Raw genomic sequence first — 15,261 nt, forward strand, 5'->3', positions numbered from 1 at the left:
CTTACACGCCTTCAGGAACCCCACCTTCTTCATTTTTACATCCGAGATTGCCTTAGTCATATTCTCCTTGCTCCACGCCTGTCGTTTTTTGGAATCTTGGGTCGGATTTGAAGTCATTTTAATCCTTCAACAAAAAAGAAATAACGTTATTCATCTTAATAAAAGGTTGTCAAATATGGCCTACTGGTCCATATTATCAACATCGTAATGGGCAATATTGTCCGCACTAAGTAATTTTCCAAACTTTTACATTTTTCCAAAGGTTGCAAGTTGTTCATTAAAATTTAATTCCACTTCCAGAAATATATATTTATTCACTACACTTTTAACACGATAAAACATATTTTTCAATTAAGAACCTCCATTTAAATTCGAAAGCAACAAATTTTAACATTCAAGAACGGTTCTTGGCTAACAGCAAAAAATATTATCTACTTTAAACGTATTTTTCAGAAGAAGTCCCACATGTGGAAGAAACCTCTTCACCAGAAAGCGACAATTTAATTTTGACTGATTCACCAGATCTTAGCCCAACAATGGACTCTTGGTGTTAAGTCGTTTTTGGTATGAGATGCTTTAAGAGAATTAAAATCGGTGACTACAACAAATTGGTGTCCTTGCAAATAGTGTCGAAAATGTTTAATCGAATTAACGACGGCCAAGGTTTCTAACTCGTATGAGTGATACTTAGATTCTGCAGTGTTCATTTACTAAAATATTTGATAACATGAGGTTTATTGTTAATTTTATGCAGTAGAGTAGCACCATATCCATCGGCGCTAGCATCTGTATGCAATTCTATTGGATATTGCGGATCAAAAATTGTTAAAACTGGTGTATTTGTCAACAATGAAATTATTTTTTGTCGTATCTGTTCATGCTCTGGCTTCCAGATAAAACTGATTTTGTTAGAGACAAAGAAGTATAACGGCTTCATTATTTGTGAAAATTTAGCTACAAACTGCCGAAAATACGAAGCTAACCCTAAAAACTGTCTTAATTGGTGAACCTACTGCGGTGGTGGTAGAGCTGCTAAAGCATCAATTTTACGAGGGTTGGGTTGAATTATTCCGGCTTTTATTTCATATCCCAAATATGCAATACTCGATTTTGGAAACGAACATTTGGTGACGTTAAACGAAAACCCAGCTTCTGTCAATGTACCCAACACCACCTCTAGCCTTTTAAAAGCTTCTTCTTTTGTTGATGAGACTATCATAATGTCATCCATATACACTATGACATACGAGTATGCAAGTTCTCCCAATGCTTTCATTACGGCTCTTTGAAATACTGATGGAGCATTTTTGAGTCCAAAAGGCATTGTCAAATACTCACACTGCCCCTCTAGCGTGACAAAAGAAGTGAGTTCAATGGAGTTTGGATGAACGGGTATTTGATGAAATCCGCTTGCCATATCCAAACTAATACATGCATATATCTAAGATACTCCTGAAAGTATGCAATGAGAGGAGCTATAAATCGTGCAATTGTAGTTACAGCTGAGAAGTTTGAGAGCTGATGGACTAGTAGATTCTGGAAGCGCCTAGAAAATGCGAAAGTTGAAATCATAGAGTATAAAAGGCAACAAATGTAGAGGCGCTGGAATTCAGTTTGATTTGAGCTATCAAGCAGTTATTGATTAAGCACGCAATCTGGCGGGCAATAGTAGAGTTTCATTTGAGCTATCAATCAGTTTGGTTATTAAGCAAGCTATTCGTTGCACAGTTTGAGTGTTATTGTGAAGTACTTTAATAAAGGCCATTTTGCATTATTACATATTGGAGTTATTTATTCAACATTTTAGTGATTCGAACTTAGCAGAGGGTTGCAAATAAGAAGATTTGCAAGTAAATTCGTTACAGTATTATTAAGTTCTCTTGAACATGCATATTAATATTGACAATTTAAATATTAATTATTAATAATAAAAATAATTAATTAATTATTAATAAATATTGACAATTTAATATAAATATATTTTTATACGTTCTACTTAGTTTTATTAATTTTCATAAATTTTTTTTTATTGAATAAATTTATGTTTTGAAAATATATATTTCTATCTTTACATTTACTTTGTTTATAGTTTTTTCTTAATGAAAAAGTGAATTTTTAAGTAAATTTTGCATTGAATAAACGCCATACCTTCTTTTATAAAAAAGTTTTATCTGACTAGCTTGACATCCGCGTTATTGAATATAAGTAAATATAGTCAGGATTAGCTTGAAAATAAAATAACCAAAGTTCTTTTTAATTTCAAACTTCACAGTACACATTTTCTTTTAGCACACTGTGGGGAGGTGTCACTTAGTTTTTACACACACTTATGCAATTGTTTTAGTATTTGTGTGGTCGGCTCTGTTCTAAACCGATTGACTGCCAAAGCCCTTTGTAACTCACGATGCTTCATTGATTGATTCTAGTTTCCGAGATCTCGCATGATAGCACCATTGTGCTGTTATAACAGCTTTTAAATCATGGCACTGCTTGATAAGTAAGTAAAAATGGCAGAATGTTCATAAAAGTATGAACATATAACTACTCCGCTCTAAAATAAGTAACAGGATAAGGTACCTAAACCTATCACACATACACACACATATGTACACACATACAGTCCACTTGAGGAAAGATAAGTATAAACAACCCTCATACAAAACAGATGGTTTCTTAATATTCAAGCAATGCCCTTGAACAAACAAACAATAGAATCAATAGAACAATAGAAGCAAACAATAGAATAAACTAAGAAGACATTAAAATTAGTCTTTTGTCTAACATTAGATACACAAACGCACTTACAAGTATAGTTACGTTTAGGAACATAGTTTTAAGATTTATTATATAAGCAAATGTAAAATAGTTTAAGACTCAGAATTAAAATATATTCTAAACCATCAACACCATTATATAAAAATAAAAATGCAGAGACAGTGTTGCAAAGTTGATCCAAAGTGTTTTTGTTACGTTTGTGGTGGTTATATGATTAAAAAAAAGTGGCAAAATAATAACAAATGCGCTCAAAGATGCGTATCTGCACTACTTTGGTTTCAGCGTAGCAGACACTCGTAAGTCATGGAGACCGAAATTTATTTGTAACGCATGCAAAACAAAGCTGTATAAGTGGTCATCTGGAGAACGTGAGTACTTTTCCTTTTCAATGCCAGCGCTCTGGAGAGAACCTAAAAACCATAAAGATGATTGCTACTTTTGTTTGATGAAAGTTGCGGGTATAAATGCAAAAAAATTAGCAAAAAATAATTATCCTGATGTATCATCAGTATCCAAGCCAGTTCCACGTACTGCTAATGATCCATTGCCAGTCTATCGAAGTATAAGTGCAAACGTCCTGGAAACTTTAACTCCATCACCCCCGAGCAGTGAAAGCGAATTTGTCATGGAAGGGCCACATTTAATTTTGCAAGATGAACTAAGCGATTTGATTCGTGATTTGAATTTGTCCAAACAAAAAGCAGAGTTGCTAGGATCACGGCTGCAGCAATGGAAAAATCTAGACTCTCGAACAAAAGTTACTGTATACAGAAACAGAAATGAGCCACTTCGACCGTTCTTCAAAAAAGAAGACAACATAAGTTTCTGTAACGATATTAATGGTTTATTTAATGAAATGAATGCACCCTACGATCGAAACGAATGGCGTTTATTCATTGATGGTTCCAAATACAGCCTAAAAGCTGCTCTTCTCCACAACGGGAATAACAAGCCATCTATTCCGATTGCTCATGCAGTACAAACGAAGGAGTGCTACGAAACAATGCGGAAGATCCTGTGCTTCATCAAATACAATGATCATAAATGGAAAATATGTGGTGATCTAGAGGTATAAACATTAATTCCAATTAAATCGAAAACACTTATTTTTTATATTATTTCAACAGGTTATTGGCATCTTAACTGGGATGCAATCTGGATTCACCAAATTTTGTTGTTTCTTATGCTTGTGGGATAGTCGCGCAACTGAACATCATTATGTGAGGAAAGAATGGCAAAGTCGTACTCAATATGAGCCTGGACAGCAAAACGTCTCCGCTGAACCACTTGTAAATCCACAAGACATTTTCCTGCCACCTCTTCACATTAAACTTGGTCTTATAAAGAACTTCGTCAAAGCATTAAACCGTGAAGGACCGGCTTATCAGTACTTAGTCAAGTTGTTTCCTAAATTGTCATATGCAAAAATCAAAGAAGGAATATTTGTCGGACCTGATATTAGAAAACTAATGGCTGATAAAGAATTTACAAAATGTTTAACGCCCGATGAAGCAGCCGCGTGGGCATCTTTTCAAAATATCGTTCACCACTTTCTTGGTAATCACAAATCCCCTAATTTTTAGGAAATTATTGGCGATATGTTGGAAAATTATCGCAAGATTGGAGCTCGGATGTCTCTAAAGATGCATTTTCTGCATTCCCATCTCAATTTTTTTCCCGAAAACTTGGGTGATACGAGCGACGAACAGGGAGAGCGGTTACACCAAGATCTAGCCAACATTGAAAGACGATACCAAGGATTTTGGGATGAAGGCATGATGAGCGACTATTGTTGGACTCTAATACGCGAAACAGATACTAAACAATACAAAAGGCAAAGATCCACCAATCTTCATTTCTGATTTGTTACTTTTAAGTTAATAAAATGAATATTATTTGACAAAAATCTTAAAAAATGAATTTATTGACTATATTAAAAACTAGAATCAATCTTAAAAAACGGAATGCAGATTCGGATTCAGCGTCATAAATTTACTTAAAAACCACTTTTGGTTGCCCAGATCCAAAACCGTGTATACTTGTGTAATTTAATACGTGTTTCATTTATTTTACGTACTGCTTGACTCATTTTGTAATGTATGTCAACTTCGTCCGGCATACAGCTAAACTCTTCACACAGCTGTTGTGACAATTCACTCCGATTCGAATATAACTTATCTGTAGAATTGAGCCACGTTTTCGCGGCGCCTTTGAGTCGACTATACACTGCCGATAACAAACACTTTTCTTCCCATTGGTATGCACTCATAACACTATTAACTCTCTCTATAAATTGTTCAACCGTGATTAACGATTCGTTTGTTGGATCGAAGTCCGGTAAAGTTTGCGCGATTTCTTTAACCGAATATTTGTTTTTGTTAACGTTTACCACCGACGTTTCGATAGCCCTTTCACCGTTTTGCGAATTCGATGTGCTCGCAACAACACAAACTGGGGTGCTTGAGTTTGCATCATTTGCATCATCGAAGTACACCTTTTGCGCAACTCATTAATTTGCTCTTGCACATTCGTTTGAGTAAATTCTATTACATCCGTGCCAACCGCTTAGCTTAGTCGCAAAATTAACTCGTTTTCAGCCCTTCTGGCTCCAATCCTCTTTCACTGAGCAGTTCTTTAATCTCCGCCAATCTTAAACTACTAATTTTTACAAGCGGCATTTTGTTTATTCACGTTTTTCGTTACTATAATTACCCTTTCGTTGTTAAAATTCGTTTTATACGCTTTTGTACGTGTGTTTATGCATGCTCTTGTTGAAGTTTGTTTCTAATTAGAAATTTCCTTCGTTCGTTTTACTTTCCCTATTCTTATTGTTTGCGATACCGGGCACGTTTTTCATTCACGCGTATATGTTTCACGCTACCGTTCAGAGATATTAGACGTTCATCTATCTTTCGCTACCGCATGTTAATATATTACTTAGTGAATATTACTTCTTCGGTTAACTCGATTATGGAGTACTTTACGCGTCTCGTTCACGCAATTGGTATACACACGACATTTGCTACTTCAAATGTAAGTCACATTAACATCTCTTTCTTACTTAAGGACAATTAATGCTTTGCACAAATATCTCTATTTGAACTCAACGTTCAATACACAACGAAATTCACAGAATGCCAGCGGAGCACCAACGCCACTCTGCCGGAGTCTCACTATCCCGTTATTTGCAATTTTACAATTCTTACGCCGATTCATCCCCTTCTGACCTGAAAGGGGCTTGGAAACAGGGGGTTGGTGTATTCGATTTAAATAAATGAACACTCGCACTTTAGTTTAAACATTTAATGAGTTAGTCAATAAAAATATTAATATGGAATTTAATAATGTTTGAATGTATGAAAATTAAGATTGATACTACGCCTTGCGCAGCGTACACTCGCGTCGGCTGCTCGTCACTTAAAGCCCCGACACATAAGCACTTTTTCATATAGATGAGTTTAACACAAGCTTATGCATTATGAGTAGATTGCACGCATTTTTATGGAGAACGGTAGAATGAGCGGCACTGGCGCCATCTGATATTGAAAAGTAGCCATCTCCCAAATTTTGTTACAAGCAAAGCTCAAGAAGAAGAATGTGACATTTGTTTGGTTAAGGGTGTTGACACACTTTTCAAGTGAAATTATTTTTCCCACTGGTTGGTAAATTTTCTAACATTTTTCACAATTAAAAACTACAATATAACAACCGAATACGACGCAAAATATGTTAGCAAGTATTTTTGTTGTATAGGGAGAATGTTTACAACAGTGCTTCGCGAAATTTTGTATGTGAATGGGCAAGGCGTAATAAACTTCAATTGCCAAGTCCGAAGTTCCTTCATATTTACAAACGCAACATCTTGGTTGATTGTGGCGATGTTATTGGAATGCATAAGCTTGTGTTAAACGCATCTATATGAAAAATGTCATTGTGTCACCGCCTTTACTACTGCCCAGACCAAAACAGAGTTGCCACCCTTACACCCGTATTTCGGTTGATTTTACCAGTTTTTTTCTTTCAGTGTATAGTTGCCACACGTGATCTTTTCGAACAAAACTTGTAGTATAAATGTTTGACATAATATTTTAAATATATAACTTGTAAGTTATAGAAAAGTAAAGAATCAAATCGCAGGAAGGTAATTCACCATTAATTTTGATGTTGATTTGCCCGGGGTGCGAACCCAGGGCTTACGGTGTGGCAGGCGGAGCACGCTACCATCACACCACGGTGGCACTTACCAACCGGACGTCAATTGGGCTACATCAAATATGCTGGCACACATTAAACATTATACACTTTATTGTTTTGTTTTATTAAACGCTCTTCCACCAAATAATATATTTTATAATTTATTTAATTTATAGTTTTGAACTTCGCTTTGCACATAGAAATGAAAATAGTAGTCACAAAACTGATTCTCAATTCTTTCAGTTGCAGCTCAGCTCATTCTCAATTTCTTCTCTCGCTTGTAGTTACACTTGATTGTTTCGAACAAAACTTGTATGTTAATGTATGTTTGACAAAACATTTTAAATAGAGAACTTGTAAGCTATAGAAAAGTAAAGAATGATCTCGTTGGCAGGAAATTCACCATTGGAGTAACTATACGTGTAATTCGGCAATTTTAATACTTAACGATTCCAAAACAACTCAAACTTTTATGCTGTCGCAAACATCAACATTAAAAAAGGATGTTTTTTATTATCTTATTAGATTCGTTCGCGTGAGTGAAAATTCGTAAAAACTTGAAGAAAATGCTACTAATTTTGGAAAAATCCTGTTCGTTTACGCCCTGATTCTAGTGTGGTAACAACATTCTTCACCAAGGTAACGAAATCATGAAGCAACTTTTACACCCTTTTGGTATTCTACCTGCGAAAGTAGCCGGATAATTTTTCACCCACAAAAGTAGGTGGTTACATCGAAACAACCACACAACAGCTGTTGTTCAGAAAAGGATAAAACTGAAAAATAAAGAATTGTAAGCGCAAGTAAGTAAAGATAATAGTAGAAAAGTGTTGCCTCTTGCTATACATATTTGTTTACATTATGTACTTTCACATAATAAATTACAATATACCTATGTAGAAACCTAATACTATGTTCAAACAGAAAAATAAATTGAGGAAATTTCGATTTGAATTGAGTGCTGTTCATACAACTCGATTTAGCTTACACAATAGTAATTTGATAGCTGGTTGGCTCATCTCTACCGCAAGAACATACCTTTGTTCAGACTGTCAAAATGAACACGCACATTATTGGGCGAATGAAATTGAATGAAAACATAAAACTTTGAAATTTTTGTGTGTTGTAAGAAAATGTGTTCAATGTTTTGGTTTCATTTTGAGTTTGCCATCTTCTTTTGACAATCCCTACTCCAGTGAAATGAAAGACATAAAATCAGCTGATGAAATGAGCCAACCAAATAGTTCAGCCATGCGTAACTGACGTTAAAATATACTCAATAAACACACTTTACAATGTTGCATTTGCAGTTTGAAACAATTTATTACGCAATTTGTTTTAAATGGGCAATTTATTATTACAATTTATTATATGACAAGTTGCGTAATAAATTGCTCAAATAGTATAAATTGCCAATTTGGTGTGTAATTGAACCTAGTATAAGATGCATAATATGCATATACACATCGTCCCGTTTATTCGTTAACCTCGTATCCACAAGTGAGAAATTTTCGGTAAAGAGAACACGGTTGCCACACCATTTCATTTGGGACCAAAATTCATCGAAAAAAGAACCAAATTTTTGTTTTATTTTATTAGTATAAAATACAAAACTTTAGGATGTTTCTATATAAAATACATAGTGAAGACTTTCCTTTAATTCAAGCTGAACAAACAAATATATGGGCATGCAACCAAAAATTATACTATATTTTGACACAGAATTATGTTGTTGATTGCAATGAAATAAAATGTATGGTGCAGTTAGGTTTTAGTAAGAAACGGTTCAAAATTTGCGTTCTGGTGTTGCCGAACTATGTATGTGGAAAACTCAGTAAATCATAAATGAAACTTGGCAATTTTGTTAGTGCTATTTTTATAGATGCTTACCTTTTCTCTTAGCGTTTAAACTTAATATCTGATCCTAGATTCAGTAAGTGTGAGTTTTGATCCCAGGACTCAGGGATTCTGCTAGCGCCTACGGGAATTATTTTATACAAAAAATTTCTTCCGAAATCAAATGTCTTTTGCATTTGCTTCCTTCTGTTTTCGAGTTAAAATATTTCTTGTGCGAAGATACTTAGTTTTCAATTACCTTGCGTGGCTTAACACCACAATAGTCCTGGAATTCCTTGAACTCATTGAGCTGGGTGAGAAAGATTTAAATATCAGAGTTCCAAACGAGAATTAATGTAACGAATTTCTTTGTATAAGTTTTGAAAGTGTTAGGCTCACGACAGAGTGCTCGCTATAAGCTATGCTAGGGGAGAAGAAATTTTTATTTTCGTATATTTTACATAGTGTTATATAACCGATCGAAACATCTAGCTGTTATTAATATTATTATAAAATCAGAGTTTTTTTTGATTAGTCGGTTATTTCATCAACAATTAACGACAATGTGTTTGCCAACACTTTTCTTTTTAATGCCTGGCTTACTTATATCCTAGGTGAAATGTTATTGTTCTGGTACATTTTACTGACTGAGCAATATTTATATGGGGGCTAACGAAAGTGTTGCGAATTTTTGGGCAATATTGTGAAGTTTTACCTGAGTGAAAAAGAAAGAAAAGTACCAATCGTGGCTACTGCCTAAAAAGGACCAAAATTGAAGAAAAGGGACCAGCGGAACACAACCCCATGGACCAAAGTGGTAACCGTGAAAGCGAAGAAAACTACCATTCAAATTTCTCCACAGACACTGGTGAGTTTCTTGGTGATGACAGCGTTACCACTTGGGCCAGAATCGCGAATATAAGAACTGGTAACGATATTCGGTTACATAATGTTCTGGGAACTATTTTACCGGTAACGCTCAGAATCGAGGCTTTAATCAAAACTTTTGCAACAAGAGGGCGCAATTTTGCTTTCGCTTGGGGGAGAAATTGCAAAATTGTACCCGATAAATATGTGTCCCGGCATTGCATAATTTTTTGCAGTGTTATGCACATTAAATTAAAAAAAGGGTTTTTTGTTTTGTATTGATAACTGAAAAACTAGTTTTTTGTTGTTTTCCCAATTTGTGCGTTTTTTCAATTTGGTGCTTTTCTTATTTTGGTGTTCTTTTTTTAAACAAGTGGCACCATCGTCATAAGTACAAAGTAGGGAGCGCAGTGAGCGTAAAATTCTCTTTGAAATTTGCTCATGCATTGACTGTTGTTCGCTTATGAAATTACCTGTAAGTTTAGTTGTGTTAACAGAAAAATCAGTTAGATTGATTAGGAATCTATCAATTTTACTGAATTTTGTTAACTTAAGAGCGATAATTTCTCATCTGTTGAAACGACTAAACTCATTCGTTCGTTTGACAAAGAACTCGGTCGAATTAACCATAATTCGATCAATTTCACCGAATCTCCGTTAAGTCAAGAACAACAGAACAGATTTGTTGATTTTATTAGCATCATTTTTTTCAGTGCAGTAATATTTGCAACTGATTTCTTAAGTTTTGTGATAAAACGAAACATCCATGCCACGATCCGAATTTCTTTACTATGGGAAGTAGTTTTTGGTTACAGTTATCTTATAGCGTTTTCTTTTCTGAAATAAATGGTTGCCTAAGTAAATGGTAAAGCCTTAATAGAGTTAAGGGCCCATTACTGATACTTAGCATAGACTTGACTTGACTTGAGAACCGTCACTTACAGTTCTGTTAAATGAACATTGCAGGTTACTGATTACTCAAAACTTAGCAAGACTTAACTTGGCTTTGAAGTATGTTGAATTTTGATTTTCTATGTAAGCTCTAAGTGACGTTTACATTTTGAGATGCCATTTGTTTGCTTCCATTTCATTTTGACATTTTCTCATACAAATTGACATTTATTGATTATGATGCCAGATTGTATGCGCTAAGTGGAGTAAAATCGTGGCTAAGTTGCCAAGTTTACGCCAAGTCAAGTCAAGTCTATGCTAAGTATCAGTAATGAGCTCCAGAAAAATTTCAACATATATATTGCATACAAAGAACATTTCAACTCACCATATTTACTCATATTAACAGAGTATATGTGGAACTTAAGAGCGAATTGAGAGTTTCACAGAGTTGCACTGCCACACCACCATTTTATACAGGGTAAAAGTGTAACGCTTTTGCGTTGCGAGCAGGCAACAATTTTCACAAAAGAAATACCCCGTAAGAGCGTTGCCTGTTTTTTAGAATAGAACAACAACCCTCGCGCGACGTACAAAAAGCGTAACACTTAAGCCAGAAAATTAAACGCTATTAAATACCGATTTCCGCAATTCCGCATTTACAACTCGCATATCGATATCTTTATGTTGTTCACAAGGCCATTTGTTTATGTTTTCAGCAAGAAATGCAAGAACTGTGAACCAAATTGAGCTTGCAAGTTCAACCGGTGTACTTCCTCTGGACACAATGTCAGCTGGATTGCTTTTAGTTGGTACATGTCTCCAATGAGCATCCAATGTTAACTGATATATTTCCGCCTCTCTGCTGTCAGCGAAAGCTCAAAGCTTAGCTGAATGCAGTTGAAGCCAGTGAAGTACAATTTGAGAATATGTCTAAAGAAAAGTATCAAAATTGTATTTAGAAAACCAAGGCTTAATTTCGTTAAAAGCCGGGACAGTAGTAGTGCACCACAAAGCTCCAGTTTTGGTAGTGGCTGTCGTTTGGTAGGGGCCACCCTGGACTTCGCTGTGAGAAGGCGTACGCGAACATTGCCGTCATAATCAATCCATGTATATGCAGAGACTGAATATTGGTTTATAAGCAGTACCTTGGAACCTTGATTGCAGTAAGGTGCGAAAGATTGTCAAGAAAGGGTTTTCAAGCCGATAAAATATTCAGCGGAACAGACTCGTCCTATTCGAGTTTCAGCAGCCATATCTCTTGAAGAAGAATTTTAGCCTTGACCATAATTGGTGCTAGAAGCCCGAGAGGGTCAAAGAGGGGCGATGCAATGGACAGTATAGTTTTTTGTAACCCGACCATTTATTGGCTGCTTTGGAAGAAAAGAAAATAGGGGAAACTGGGTATATTTGACTTTTGGGCACATTTTACTATGGGCTTTTCGATGTTAGGCCAGTACAATCAATCGAATTTATTAATTAGGAATGGTAAAGTATTTGATTTTACTCAGTTCCATGAATTTTGGCAGTTAGTGCGTACATTTTGGCGGAGCAGCACGTGTTTTTCTCGTTTTTGGGCGTTCTGTGTAATTTTGTGACAGTGATACGTAAGACATTTGTGATGTCAGTTGAGTTAAAATTTTAAATTACCAAGTGAAAAAAATTTGACAAAAATCAAATGTAACCCATCTTAGTTCTTATTATAAAGTGAGAGTACCGTTTTCTGGTTTTCGGTTAATATTTAGGAAGTATGGTTCGTAATTGCAAAAAGAAGATTAATCGTTGTACTATAAACGTAATAAGAGATATCAGAAATGGGAGAGAGACTCAAACTTCAGCTGCAATCAAATACGGAGTAAAAATAACAAGTCTCATCATGCGTTTGAGAAAAAAAATTACCTTCAGGCGATATCTCAGATTCTGGAAATCACGGCAGCTCTGAAGATCCTTTTAAATATCAATCGAAATACACAGCAATTCAGACATTTACTAAACAACAAGAAATCGATATTTGTGAATACGTCAAGAAGTGTGCTTTTTATTCTCATGGATTATCGTATTAAAATTTAAAAAAGATTGCGTATGATTACGCTAAAGTAGTTAATAGTAGTTGTTCCCACTATTTGGGAGAAATCAAAAGAAGCTGGAGATGATTGGCTTTATCGATTTCTTAAAAGAAACCCTTCTATTTCCCTTCGTAAACCTGAAAAAATCAGTTTGGCAAGATTACGTGGCTTTACTAAATCAGCAGTGGAAAGCTCTTTCATAAACCTAGCTTCGATATATAAAAAATATTTATTCCAAGCAAAGGATATCTATAATTTGGACGCCACTACGTTGATGGAGCCTATTAAGGTAAGAAATAGTTATAAGTACGTAACGGCCAAAATCGCTAAGGCGGTTAAGCGTCAATTAATGATTATGATGGTACGTATGTATACGTTTGAGAGTATTTTTAGTTTATTTGGAAACATTATGCTAATTTGCGTAAATATTATATTTCATCTCTACAGATTTATGCTGCAAAGGGACTACGTTCAGTTTCTCAAACATCTTTCGCTGAACGTGGCAGTTTGGTAACAATCGTCGGCATAGTTAACGCTTGCGGAAATCGTTCGCCTCCAGCTTATGTATTTCTTTGTGTACGTTTTTTTGCTGAGTATTTGACGGGCAGCGGTTTATCAAGCGTCGAGATCTTAGACTGCTCAGCTACAGAAGAGATATCATCAGCCAAGCGTAATGCTTAAAGAGAACAGAAGCAATCGCTTTATACATTAATTATTAAGAGTGGTGAGAACAATATTTTTTATAGAAAAACGAGCTATTAAATGTGTTTGAGTGAGAGTTGTAATCTTGGCATAAACACCGAAAAGGTTCATTTAGTTCGAAATTCGTTCTACATTGTTTCAGCAGAAGAGGTTTGAAGTATCTCGAAGTCCGAGAGGGAACACAAAATCTCACTTCGTTCAGAAGGAATGGGCTTGAAATTGATCCATTTAAAAGTTTTGTCATAAATATTACACCAAGCATTTCACTTCGACTAGGAAGAGTTGGAAGATTGATAAACTTTAATCGATTAGTATAAGGTGGAAGATTATATAAAGAGTCCCATTGAAAATTTCTTAAGGCAAATAGTAAAAATTGTTTTTGTATAGATTCGAGACTATCTTCATGGACTTGATAACGCGGATTCCAGATTACTGAGCCATATTCTAATATTGGCCTAACTAATGTTGTAAAAGGTGCCTTAGTTACGTAAGGGTCGTTAAATTCTTTTCACCACCGTTTAACCAAAGGCAAACACATCTTTGCCTTTATTCACTGTAGCATTAATATGAAGGTTGAAACTAAGTTCGGAATCCATCATGACTCCCAAGTCAACAAAACTATTTACAATTTCTAGACTATAGTTGTCAATTGTATTATAAGCTGGCAGCGAAATTCTCCAAGAAAAACACATAACTTTACATTTTTTAAGATTGACCGGCATATAATTTACATTGCACCAGGTAACCAAGTGATTTACATCCGTTTGAAGCAAGGAACGTTCCTCAACATACGCGTATGGTTTGAAAAGTTTTACATAGTCAGCGTACATCAAGATTTTTGAGTATTTTATTGTATTGAATAAATCGTTTATGAACAACAAGAACAGAATCGGACAAAGATGGCTGCCCTGAGGAACACCAGAAGAAATATTGATGACCCCGGAAAGGGTATTTTTAAAGATTACATTCTGCGTACGATTACCAAGATACGAAGAAATCCAACATATAATATATTTTTAAGGAGCGGGATAAGAAAAGATTCCTTCCATATAGTTGGGAAAACACCATATATTAAAGATAAATTAAATAAATCTGTTAGCGGCTGATAGATGTATGCAGCACATACTTTAAGAAAGTGTGTCGGGATCCTGTCAGGGCCGTATGTATATGATACTTTTAAAGTTTTTTAATAAGATTATACATCTTCTGAAAATATAAATGGCGCTCTGATTGAATTACACGTATGAAGATAGTGTGGGTATTCATTAGGTGAAACGTTGGTCTCAATAGAGTAATTTGATTTGAAAAATTCCGCAAAGAAGCCGGCAATCTCTTGATCATCGCTGGAAATATTATCTTTGAATTTCATGGATGATGGAAACCTTTTAACCCTGCGTTTAGAGCTTACGAATCCCTAAAATGCTTACGGATTGCAAATTATATTCCTTTTCATTTTGCAAAGATAAGCTTTGTAACCATTTTTTTCAAATGAATATACTTATGGCATAGAATTGAGTGCTGTAAGAAGTGGTTATGTAAACCCGTCTCCTTAAACAACTTGAAAGACCGAGACTTTTTATTTTTCAAAATTTTCAGCTCATTAGTGAACCATACATGGCTTGTATCGGAATGTACACAAATCCGCTTAGGTACGTATTTTTCCAAAAGACAGTAAATGGTGTTGTAAAAGTGAGAAACGCTTAGCTCCACGTCAGCATTAAATATTGGCCACACTATTCGAGATAGATCACGATTTAATTTTTAAAATTGGCATTCTCAAAGTTAAAGCGGTAACTGGAGTTAATAGTTTATTATTGCGGTTACAAGCATTACTTAACACTTCGTAAACTATTTTGAGGGAAGGGTGGTAAACATCTTCAGTTTCAATAATGGGATCGCGTCGACTAATGGAATAATTAGAGTCATCATC

The sequence above is a fragment of the Eurosta solidaginis genome, chromosome 2, assembly GCF_040869045.1.
Source record: "Eurosta solidaginis isolate ZX-2024a chromosome 2, ASM4086904v1, whole genome shotgun sequence".
Lineage (NCBI taxonomy): Eukaryota > Metazoa > Arthropoda > Insecta > Diptera > Tephritidae > Eurosta > Eurosta solidaginis.